This window comes from Streptopelia decaocto (assembly GCF_964273445.1).
Source record: "Streptopelia decaocto genome assembly, chromosome: 1".
Taxonomy (NCBI): Eukaryota; Metazoa; Chordata; class Aves; order Columbiformes; family Columbidae; genus Streptopelia; species Streptopelia decaocto.
In genome coordinates this window covers 85596710-85609110 of record NC_138663.1, presented here as the reverse complement: position 1 = coordinate 85609110, position 12401 = coordinate 85596710, and positions in this window count along the sequence as shown.

Genomic DNA, 12401 nt, shown 5'->3' with positions numbered 1-12401 from the left:
TACGTCCCAAACCACCGGTGCGTTATTCACCTTCTTGCACATACATTAATCCCACTAACCCTCCAGCCAGCTGTGGTACACACACATGTGCTACCCCTGTCCGTATACCTGAATGGTGCTGCTGCTATCATTTATCTCAGCTCCACAGAGGAAAAGCAGTAGGAAAGAGCCACACTACTATTCCAGAGATGCTATCCATCCTCTGCATGGATCAAGCATAACAGAATATCCAGCACTACAAAAACGTATGGTGGATAATGCCACCACCAAACTCACGCAGACCCCCGCAGGACTTTTCATGCCTTCTTCTGTGCGCTGGCAGGCAGAGAGACATGCCAAATTCCTGTGCTGAGCAGCCTGGCCCCACCCAGCAACCACCAGACTCTGCGTGTACCTCTTTCTCCCGATGGTTTGGCTGTGGGGTGAGAGGTATGACACAAGCGAAGACCCTGCAAAAGGAGTTAGTTATTGGGCTGTCTCTACAGGTGTTCCCCAATGCTCTTGCCGGCAGGGTTATGATCTGGAGAAGGCTGTTTGCTACCGGTTTGGCAACATATACACCAGAATCTCAGTCACTAAAGAGCCAAGTTTCCCAACAAGCCACCGCTTCCCTGAAATCTTTCTCTGTATGACACCTGAACACGTATTTATCATGAAAGCCCCCAAGGTTCCCCACCTCACCTCCAACTCCTTTTTCTTTGTAACTTGAAGTTTCTCAGTCAGCAGAAACCCTGATTTTCAGTCTAAAAAAGTCCATGCAGGATATAAATTATTATGATTAAGGTAGTTTTATTGTTTGTAAGGACCAAGTAGATTAAATGGATTTAAAAAAAAAATGCAACTTCTAAATGTTTCCATTTGATAGCACTATGAGATATATTTCAAGTTGTTTGGCTACTTTAAACCTGGAAGTTGCCCTAACTTACCTGGTTTAATTACTTACCTGGTTTAACTATATCTTCTGAATTTATAGCACTTGGCTGGGAAACAATTACAGCAAGATCCGTGTAATACTATCTTCCTCACCTGCTGATAGTTGTCAATGCCCCTAACAACCCCACAGCACACTGGGGAAAACACCCGCAACATCTCCTTGCTTCAGTGCTGCAGCCGTGCTGGGGAAACCCAAACTAATCAGAGGACCCTCCACACACCTCTGCCCATGTCTGCTTCTGAGGGTGAAGTGGGCTCCATACCACCACAGCAACATCCTGGTGCAGCCTCTAAATTATTTCTGTAGTATTGTGTGTGGTCTGGGTCACTCAGGGCTCAGGTCCCAGCCTGGGGACCCAGGAGAGAGTCCTGCTCCACCCTTCTCCCTCCCCTGCCCAGGCTTTTATCAGGCCCAGGGCCCTTTCTGGGTTTCACTTTCCACGGAGAGTTCTCCAAGGTAACAAGAAGAGCAAAGTGTGACATTGTTTCACCTTGGTACTAGTTCGGTGTTTTCACTCCTGCATTGATGGAGGCCAGAAACCTCCCGTCTGGGTATTTCAGTGCTGCCCAGTGTGGGAGGCAGGGGTGGTGGGGGGAAGGGACTCCAGAGCATTTTGGAACCGCGACCTTCCAGGCTAGTGTGAACTGTTTGTGTGTAGGACACAGATAACAGACTATAAGCATGGCTTGCTGCTGCTGTAGACAACGGGATCTTAGAGATCAGCTTAGGGACTCTCAGGTTATTTTTTGTATTGGACTCCGTGCCTAATAACAAAGCAGAGGAGTTAATGGGATTAGGTGCTGGATGATGCGATGCTTCCACGTTATTGCTTCATTTGAGTTCTGGGATATAGACATACTTCTGTTCTACTCTTCTTCATTTTTGCTGTTCCTCTGACTGAGGATTTCTTTAGCCTGACTGTAATATCTGTTTTGTCAGGTTACGCACAACTAGTAACATGAAAAATATCTTTCAGTATCTGTGTAAAACATCCATAAACGTGATGGTGTTCCTCAAAGGCTGCAGATATATTTCACCTCTTCTTTTAACCTAGTACATTTCACCTCGTCTTTTAACCTAGTTGTGACCATTTGTAGCTAACATGAATGGACTCACCTCTTGTGTTTTCTGTTCAGCAGCCCTGTAGGCTCTCCTGACCATATTGATGCATGTTTCTGCCAAGTAACCTTGAAGATCTCAGGATTTCTGAGAAGTCTTGCCTTCTTCTTTGGTAAGGCAGATAATTTTGCTCTAGATCATTTTGAGAGGGGAGGGGTATCAAACTCTCAGATAAGTAACTTTTACTTTGAAATTAGTAACAAAATGGTTCAAACTTTCACTCAATATTCAGTTATTATCCCAGACTCTTTGTCTCTTCACACCCCCTCACAGCCCATTTTAAACTATCTTGTGAGAAACCTGTGTCCCCAACACTGGCCAAAGCGATTGTCCTGAATTCTGCAAGTCTTCTCCAACACTGCAAAGCTCTCTCTTCTGCCCGAGATACTCTTCTCCACTTGGAGATTTCTGCAGAGTCTCCATGGCAAACTAAGGAAATCTAAATGATCCATTTTCATTGTTGCTTTCTTCATCGTGCCCCCACCCCCATTCTATTTTAGTTAGTTAGTTTGTTTGTTTTTCACAGAGATCCATAAACTTATTTGTTTAGCACAATGGAAGTATCTTTGCTTTGGTGTCAGACATAGAAGTAAATGACACAAGAAATAGTCTCCTCATTGAGCTCCTCCTGTCATGTCCAAGAAGATGCAAACAAATGCCACTGGAAGGAGGTGGAGAGAGACTTGCACACAGAGAATTTGGGAGTATACAAACCACATTAAGACCAAGAACTACTGAACAGACAATGTGTGCTATTCTGAGAACAACATGCTAGTGTCAATGGAGGATCCAGCCTCTCTAGCAGCCACCTAGGTGAGGAGTGCCCATGTGCCAGCATGACTCTGCATCTACTTCCCGTTAGAAGAGCAGCAGTTCAGACTTCGCTCTGCACTCATCATGAGCTTCGTCTCCTGTTTTGCCAGGAGAAGGAGGGGGCAGGGTGAATGGCGCGGCTGTGCAGCCAGAGCTACACCACGTCAGCCAGTTGTGCAGGGTGCATGAGGCAGGGCTAGCAGCAGGGAACGAAGGCAGGACGAGAGAGATTAATAGAGAAGACTGGGGATCGCTCAGCCCTCTGTAAATCTGATCTCTATCTCTCTATGCTTTGCTGGTTTGCTCACTTTAAAAACATCACAGACACCTATAGCTAAGGTTACTTGATATTTTCCATCACAAATCTGTTTTCAGTTACTCAGAACTTTGAAAGACATCAGACATTTTCCATGTTTATCTTCACTTTCTTTTTTTTTTTTTTTTCTGAAGATGGAGGCATTTAGTAAGATGTAAGAAACAACATTTATTTTGCAGTTGTAAAAAATTGACCTTGCAACATTACCAGGCTTTTAACATATAATTTTGTTTCTAATGAATAAAGAAAGCTGGAAGAGATACCCAAAAGTTAAGGATTAGTTACCATTTTTAGGTTCCCATTTCCCTAAAATGACTTAGATGCCCTGATGTCTTCTTCATGAAGCAAACACTTAGGTTCAGTCAGAGAAGCAGCAAGTGTGGTCTCAAAAGCACTGCAATAATGGCCTATTGGTTCGAGCTGCCTCTATTGCAATTCTGCGATCCCTATTTTTGCATCCAGTGTTAAAGTTGGTGTGTGCTGGCAAAAATCACTAACACTGAAATGCGTCTCTTGAGTTCAGTTAGAAGAAATACTGAAAAAGCAGGCTGGGACAGAGTTCTCCTTCACCTCCTACCTCCAGCTGGACCCGGGAGAGGCATTTTCAGCGCTGCACCTGGCAACAACTGTGGTACAGGGAGCAGTACAAGCAAGCCTAGAAGCTGTGTACTCCATTTGACTGGGTATGAACCCCACTGCTGTTCAGCAGAGCTGATGGACTTGGGTTTGCTTGAGAAGGACATATGAGACCCAAATCTCAATGGTGATACCTACTAAGCCACCTTCAGCTCAAAAGTGGCCAGAGGTTTGCAAAGCTGCCAGGGCCATCAGTGTCTGGAGGGGGTTTTCTCTTCACAGTATCACAGTATCACAGTATGTTTGGGATTGGAAGGGACCTCAAAAGATCATCTAGTCCAATCCCCCTGCTGGAGCAGGAACACCTAGGTGAGGTCGCACAGGAACATGTCCAGGTGGGTTTTGAATGTCTCCAGAGAAGGAGACTCCACAACTTCCCTGGGCAGCCTGTTCCAGTGCTCTGTCACCCTTACTGAGAAGAAGTTTCTTCTCAAATTTAAGTGGAACCTCTTGTGTTCCAGCTTGATCCCATTACCCCTTGTCCTATCATTGTTTGCCACCGAGAAGAGCCTGGCTCCATCCTCGTGGATAATAGCCACCCACGGGAAATGCTCCATAGCAACCACCCCCCACCCCACCCCCATCCCCACTCCGTGGAGCAGCCATCCCTTTATATTTTTATAAACATTAATAAGGTCACCCCTCACTCTCCTCTTCTCCAACCTAAAGAGACCTGTCCTGCATGAGGCAATAGTCAGGCAGGTAACTTGGGGGCTGCACCCTCAGTGCAGAAACCATTGACCACGTCAGGTTCCGCTCTGAGATTAACTAGTCAGGGACATGTATTGCCTTGTACCGTGCACTGCGCGTTTCTCGAAGTTGCCAGCTCCAAGCTTCGTAACACTTGGACTTAAGTGGCAAGCTTTTTCTTAAAGAAGGTATGTTTAGGACCAATGTTTAAGCGCCTTTCTAACTTGGGGGGTCACTGGAAGTGCAAGTCATTGGGATGCTCTGGAGCCTCAGTTTGAAGGGCTGGGTTTTTGGGGTTTTTGTTTGGTTGGTTTGGTTCGGTTTTGGTTTTTTTTGTGTGTGTGTGTTTTTTGTTGTTGTTGGTTTTTTTATTATTTTTTCCGTTCCTCGACTAGGAAGGCAACAGAACTTGCTCCGGGAGCGAGCAGAAGCCTGCAGGCTCCTGAAGGCAGGAGCCTCACCATGCTGGGGACCCCGCCAAGGATTCCTGTAAAACCCACGCGAGGCTGGCAGCCATGGCCCCCGCCGCGTTTTTGCCTCTGTACCTGATGCGCCCCTGCACCCGCATCCTCCCTCCGCGCCCGTGCCCGGCTTCCCTCCCCCGAGGCGCGGCGGGGCCCGGGCCCCGAGCGGCGCTCCTGGGCAGCCCCGCCCCGCCCTGCCGAGCCGGCCGCATCCCATAATAGTTGACAAAGGCGAGTCCATCCCATAATAGCCACCCACGGGAAATGCTCCATAGCAACCACCCCCCACCCCACCCCCATCCCCACTCCGTGGAGCAGCCATCCCATAATACCCTGCCGGCTTTATTGGTTATGACTGCTGAGAGAATCGGGGGGGGGGGGAGGGAGCTGAGGGGCACCGGGGCGGGCGGGACGGGGTCAGTGGCAGGAGGCCCTCGGGCGGGCGGTGGGACAGGGGGCAGCGGGGCAGCACCGCTGAGGGGTCCCAGCGGGCACCGCCGGGACTCGGGCTGGGGCCGCAGCCTCCACCCACCCCGCCCCGGGCTGCACCGCCATCCCATAATAACTCCGTGCTCCCCCTGCCCGCTGCATCCCATAATATTTCCCAGGGAGGCAGCCGGCCGAAGGTACAGCGGCATCCCATAATAGCCCTGGGCACACGCACGGGGAACGGTGCCATCCTATAATACTTCTCTCGTCCCCCCTCACGCCGGCCCTGCCATCCCATAATAGCCGCCTGCCCCCCCCGCTTCCTCCGCCTTATGGGGCATCCTCATCCCATAATACTCCCCCAGCGGCAGAGGGCCCGCCATCCCATAATACTCCCCGCCACCCACCTGCCCCCCTCCGGCCGCGGGAGGCCTCGCCATCCCATAATAGCCACGGCTCTCCCGCCCCCGTCGCAGGAGGCCTCGCCATCCCATAATACCCGCCGCTTGCTCTCCCCCCCCGCCCGCTCCCCTCCCCCCGGGCCTGCCATCCCATAATAGCGGCGGCTGAGGCCTGACCCCGTGGGCCGGACCCTGGCGGCCCCGTGGGGCTCGGCTGCCGCCCGCCCGGGCTCCCCGCACCCTCATTGCGCCCCTTCCTGCTCCCCGCTCCGCCTGCCGCCACCACCGGCTGCCTCACCCCAGCCTGGCCACCCACATCTGGGCTGGCTTCACCCTCTCCTGCTGGCCCTGCCCGTGTGTGCCTGGGCCCACTGCTGCCCTGGCTCTCCAGGGCTGTCTGCCCCAGCTCCGCACCTTCCCAGAGCCTCACCGGGGTGTCCCCCACCTGTGCCAACCCACCTACCCAGCCCATGGCCTGTGCTGCCCCAGCCTGGGCACTGCCCGCTGTCTGCTCACCACCCTCGAGTCAGCAGAGAAGCACGAAACCAGAGCGAGTGCCATGGTACAGCAAGGTGGTCGTGTGCCCACAGCCGGGCTGGGTGGAGGCCCTGCTACCCTGGGCTCTGGGGCTGTGCTGGCACGGTGTTCATGGTCGCCCAGCTCTGACCTAGTTTGCTGGATGCTGTGCTGCCATCCAGAAGGCTCCTCACCCACGGCCCCTGTGTGTCGTGTTTCGGTCGGCTCACAGAAAGCCTTGCACTCCACTCTCATCCATGTTAGCAAGTGTCTGCTGCGGTAGCTATCTTCTCATCTTGTCCTCTGCTCACATGAGCATATTTTACTCTGGACATCGTTTTTACCATAATCTTTGGGTTTTGCTTTCAGCCCCATAGCTGCTTTTGTGTCCCTGTTGTCTTTAATGTTTATTAGGAGCTCATGGTAGTATTTCTGAGCTGCTCAGTGGTTTTACTGGGCATATTTGTGACCCATCCTTACAAGCATGGCTCAGCACTTGCAACATTCTTGTTAATGCCAGCAAAAGTATCCCAGTATCTAAGGGAAGAGTACAAAATATAAAGCCCAAAAGCTGAAATAACAAGATGTAGGTTTGTAGGCAGAAAGGAACCAAAAACTGTAACTTCCTCCACCATGAATGGAGGCTTCAAACTTTGTGGATTGAAAGTATCTAGGTGAGCTGGGAAACAGTAATAGGGACTAAATCATCTTTAAAGTCCCTTCCAATCCAAACCATTCCATGATTCTAAGGTAACAAGGTGTTTCCTTGCTGCTAAGTGGGGTGGGATGCTGCAAAAACGTCCACGTCCATTCGGTCAGATCCCCGCAGAACAAGCATGGGGTTGAGATTTTAGAGCAGAAGCAGCAAGTTGAGACACTGCTGTGAGGAAAGGCGGGAAGAATTCTGTTTTCCCAGCAAGAAACCTATTGCTGCTGCTCCAGGAGAAAGGCTCTCCATCAGCCCTCATCCCGGTGAAACCGGAGAAGTGGTCTGCCAGGAGCATGCCCACAGCTGCACGCCCGCTAGCAGCCCTGGCACCCGTTACTGGCAGCACTGGCAAGGTGTGGTCCCTTTTTGTGGTGGCTTTCTGGCGGTGGGTGCAGGAGCCCCCTTTGCAAACTCCATGTTTTACAGGGTGTCCCCCTGTGGTAGATCTGTTAACCGGGAAAGAGTTTGCAGGGTAGCACAAGCCAGTGGAGGATGCAGCCTGCAAAGTGCCACATGTTCTCTTCTGCCGGTCATACATGGTGTTTGCAGATGATCTTCTGGCATCGGTTAGAAACAGGCAAGCAAGTGAATGCGTGCAGCACTCCATGGTCCTGGAGAAAGAGCTCCGGACTTGGAGCCTAGAAGCACTGAATCCTTTTCACAATCCTTCCCGCTTGCTGGTGTTCATGTTTCTATGCACTAAGGCATCCACTAGGAAGTTCTCTGGTCTGCATCCTCGGCAAGATAGCTGTTGCTTCTTTTTCATAGGGAATAACTGGAGGGCCAAGCGAGGTCATGTTAGGCTGAGCTAACACAGCAATGTAGTTTGCAATGGATGGTCCATACTATACCATCTGCATGTGACCTGTTTAGATCAATGTTACATCAGTTTAGTAAAACATTGAGAATGCCTAATGCAGAGGAGGAACTTAAACTGCTCCAAGTCTGGCTATAATTGCATAGCTCTGTGGTTTGGACACACATGTGGCAGAAATTCATCGCAGTTTGGGTGTTCCTGTCCCCTGGGTGTCCACTACTGACCTACTGCAGTAGAATTTGCTCCTCTCTCGGCTCTGGTGGCAGAGCAGAAGATGTACATGCTTGTTACCTGCTCCAGCGTGAAGTCCAGTACTTCACGGCATGACAGCTGCAAGAGGAGGTGTGAGCTAAGATGGTCCAACCTTGGTGGCTGTGCACGCCACTTTTCAGAGCCTTCCTGCCCTGCCAGCAGCCATTTCCTCCTCTCCCCTGCACACCCTCCCTCCTTGCCTCCCATCCTCCTCCCTATTGCACTATTCACAGAGAAATAGGGCACCTGCTACGGCCGGGGCTGCTGCTCCAGGGAGCAGGAGCCATGTTTCTGCAGGGGCCATGGCTGCTGCACAGCGCCTGCCCACTGCAAGCAGGCACAGGAGGGGCACTGGCGTCCTGGGCAGCAAGCCATGCCAGCCTGCAGGCTCTCAGTTTGATTGCACTAAGTGAACAGGTGCCTCATCCTTTAAGAAGTCACCAAATTTAATCATGCTACTTCGAAATGTTCCATCTTAGGTGAGGCTCGAACATGTCCACATTAGCCATTTCTAGGGGTGTAATAGGACTGGTTTAAATGGATTGATTTATACTGGTGACACTGCTAACAGACCAACTATATTATGAAAACCTGCAGGTTTCAGGTTTGCCCATCCCTCTTTCCAAAGAAATGTTGCAGGCTTTGTGTGTGAACTAGCTGTTTCCAGCTATCAGGCCTCATTTCTCCATCTGCCTTGCAATTCAGACAAAGCTTCTGACAAGGCATGGTCTACAGCAAAGCAAGTGCTGTATTCCTGCCTTATTCTGAAGTGCTAGGAACAGAGATGTGACTGATACCAGAGTGGCAAGTTCAAGCTGCAGATTTTTGCAAGGAGAAAGTTACCAGCTGAGCTGGAATTAGACTGTCTGGGCATTCCTACTGTAAACTATTCAGTTACTTATAACTTTTACAATTGGAGTTGAAATTTTCCATTCTGGCCGTCTGCCAACATCTGATTTTTTTTTCTAATTTTGTTTTCTTTCTAAATATGGCTTCAACCTGAATGCTTAATCTACTCAGAGAAAAACATTTTGGTTTAGACTGTTAAAGTGTATATTAAAAAGAACAGATCTTTACTATGAACTACTCCAGCCCAGCTGCTTCAGAGGGGGAAGCTGAAGCCTACAAAGGAGAGCTGTCCTTGCATCAGAGCTACACTGCTCATTATGCCCAGAAAAATCCATGTGAAATTTTGGTAAAAGATAAGCCTTCCAAAAAAATTTTTTTAAAATCTGGTTCACACAGGCTCTGTAGGAACACTTTAGACTTTCACTGTGCAGTTCTTCAAAGTTCTTCCTTTACTGACCGCTATCTCACAAATGTGGGATGACCGTATGTGCATGTTGTAGAGCTGCAGGGGAAAGCCACCCATCTTCTGTGTCCACTGTCCTGCCAGAGCTGCCAGAGCAAGCACCTGGTTGCTGCTGAGACTGGTCTGGGTCCAAGAGGGTCAGGTGGGTGCAAGGAGGGCAGCAAGGCCCTTGGAGAAGTGAAACATGGAGAACAGATGAAGTCAAAGAGCCTAATGATACTAGAACTGATGTGGGGGTTAAGACACAAGGAGTTATTGGAAAAAAAAAGGGGTAGAAAAGGGAGAAAAGAACCTTGGCTGGCTGAACAACATGACTAGGTTGAAAATCAGAGTACATGGGATTAAAAAAAAGTCAAGACATAGCTGTAGTAGAAGCAGGGCCTTGAGAGAGGGAAGACTAGGACAAGATGAACAAGCAAGCTAGTCTTGGGAGCTGTGGAGAAAGCAGGAGTAAAGAGCCAGTGAAATGAGGAGAGAAGAGGAGCTAAAAGTGCTGAGAAGGGTCTAACAACACCAGACCTAGAGATGGGAAAGAACAAGCTATGATAGACTCATTAAGGAGCCAAAGAGCAGGAAGAGCACTTAAACAACCAGGCAAAGAGATTTGACGCAGAAGGGTGGGCAAGGAGTTGGCCAAGCAAGCACCGGTGTCTATCCTGTTATAGGGGCATAAGGAAACGCACAGGTTCCTGCATTTTGTCATTCTCAAGTCATGATTCAGTAATGCTGAGACTGGCAGCACTGCTACCATGAGGTGCTAAAGGAGAGAAGGGAAAAGAAGTAAGATGGAGAGGATTCTACAACAGCTTCTGAGCTGCCATTCTCCACATGAAAAATCACAAACAAGTTAGTCCTAAAAAAGATCTGCCTCCTTCACCAGCTCATGAATGACATCCTGAGACCTCCTGGTCCCCACATCTTCATCTGTGCCCTTTCCGGACTCCTTGGTAATGTGACAGAAACTGAACCAAATGAATGAAGACTCATCTGTGTTAAAATCTTTGGTTAACAAATCCTATACCTACTTTTTTTTTTTTTTTTTTTTTTTTTTTTTAGTGGGGACGTGGCGGGGAGGGATTTAGCAGACCAGATAGTGCTTCATGTAAAAAGAGGTAAGGTGCTCCCAAGGTCTGTCCTCTTCCTAATTCCTACATGCTCTGCCCACTTCCCCTTATAATTAGCATACTTTCCCTCTATGCTGTCTTACTGCCCACACTGTAAGGGGTTTCACCAGAACTGCTGATGGGACAGGTGACTGGGATGCCAGAGCTGAATGGGGTCCATCCAAAATCTGTCAAAGGCTGCAATTCTTCTCCTTTACCCATCCTCTTCAAAAACTGTGATGCCATGGAGGATAAAGTAGGACAGGCTGTGAATGACTGAGCCCTACTAGGTGTGGATTCCTAGACATGTTTCTTTACAACACCAGCTATGTTTGCTGACAGACATCGTCTACTTGAAGTAGAAACAAGAACAACATTAAGAAAACCCCCAGAGCTGCACATGGGAACAATGTCAGATGTTAAAGTTGGTCTTCAAATGTACCTTCTTTAAAACACTTGTTTTGTCAACAGCCAGATAAACTCCAGCTGCCAGCCAAAACAAGGACATTGCACCTTAACAAAGATTCCATTTTACTTTGCAGTAGTTGCTTGTACAACCAAGTGGAATTTCTCTGTAGTTTGCCCCCTTTTATGGTTGTTCAGGTTTTATCTTCAAGATTATAGCCTGTGAATCACTCCCTAAGCTATTTGGGGAAGGAACTTGAGATGGATTTGGTTCAGGTTTGTCGCAGGACAAGGAGTATCAATGGGCACTCATGAACTACAGGAGACTGGGAAGCTGTAAGCTCCAAGTAGCTGCGGGTTCAGACACAGGCAGAGCCCTGTCTCAGATTCCAAAAGCATCCATCGCTCTGGCATGAGTCCAAAGAGCCAAAACAAAAGGCCGTTCTGGACATTTTCCCTGGCATCCAAACACAGAGACAGTGCTATGAAGATCCTGTGTTATTGGTAGGGTCACTGTGCTGTCAGCATCTCAAAATGTTCATTTGGTGGGGAGCACCAGCATCTTCGCCAGTAGGTCTCAGAGCCTTTTCTGTTCCTCTCAGGCTTTGTTGCAGTGCAGTGTCTGACGTCTCACAGGCAACCCTGGCAATTTGAAACATAAAGCAGGACAGCTACCCTCCAAAGCACTCAGCTGCTAACAGGAACTCTGCATGGGGAAGAGCTGTCTGTCAGACTCTCCGATCCCCAACCACCGCCCTGCTCAAACCCACAGGCAGGAAAAGCAGTACAAAGCTCAGGTGGATCACACCATCAGCACTGAGGAGGTTATTTCTTAGGACCACCAACGCCACCTCTGTGCTAAACCCAAGCTGGTAGGAAACACTTTTTCTTAAAATTATTTTTTATTTTATAAATTGGTGAAGACTGCCCCTTGCAGAGGGCTACAGAAGTCAACCCTAGGACAGAAATAGAAGTGGTGAAAAAGGCAGGCACAATCAGCTTCCTCCCATGTTTTGTAGTCCCTGGGAAGCTGCTCTCCCAGCTGAATTATGTTTCTGATGCAAAGAGCCTAAGGTTTTTGGGAGAGTAGTTTTTCTTAGTACTTTCAGACTGTGTGTCTAGAAAATGACACGAGGAAGGACAGCATGGAGGGAACGGAGGAGCACAAGGTCAGGTTTGAAGAAAGCAAAATGGAGAGTTGTATGTATGATGGGAGCCTCCCAAACTTCAAAAATAGCTCAAGTGATGAGCCTGACCATCTCCTTTTGAAGCATTGATGTCATCCTGCCTGTGGCAATGATCTACTTATCTGATTGATGATATATTGCTCCTGGCAGTTACCCTGAAACAGTTAAAGTCAGTAAATACCATTTCTAAATTAAGTATCCAGAGAATTTTCCTATTGCTTCTCCTGTATTCAATTCTTCCAAGTCACAGTGTCTCACACACTGGCTTTGCTTTCCCTCACCATTAGAAAGTACAAAG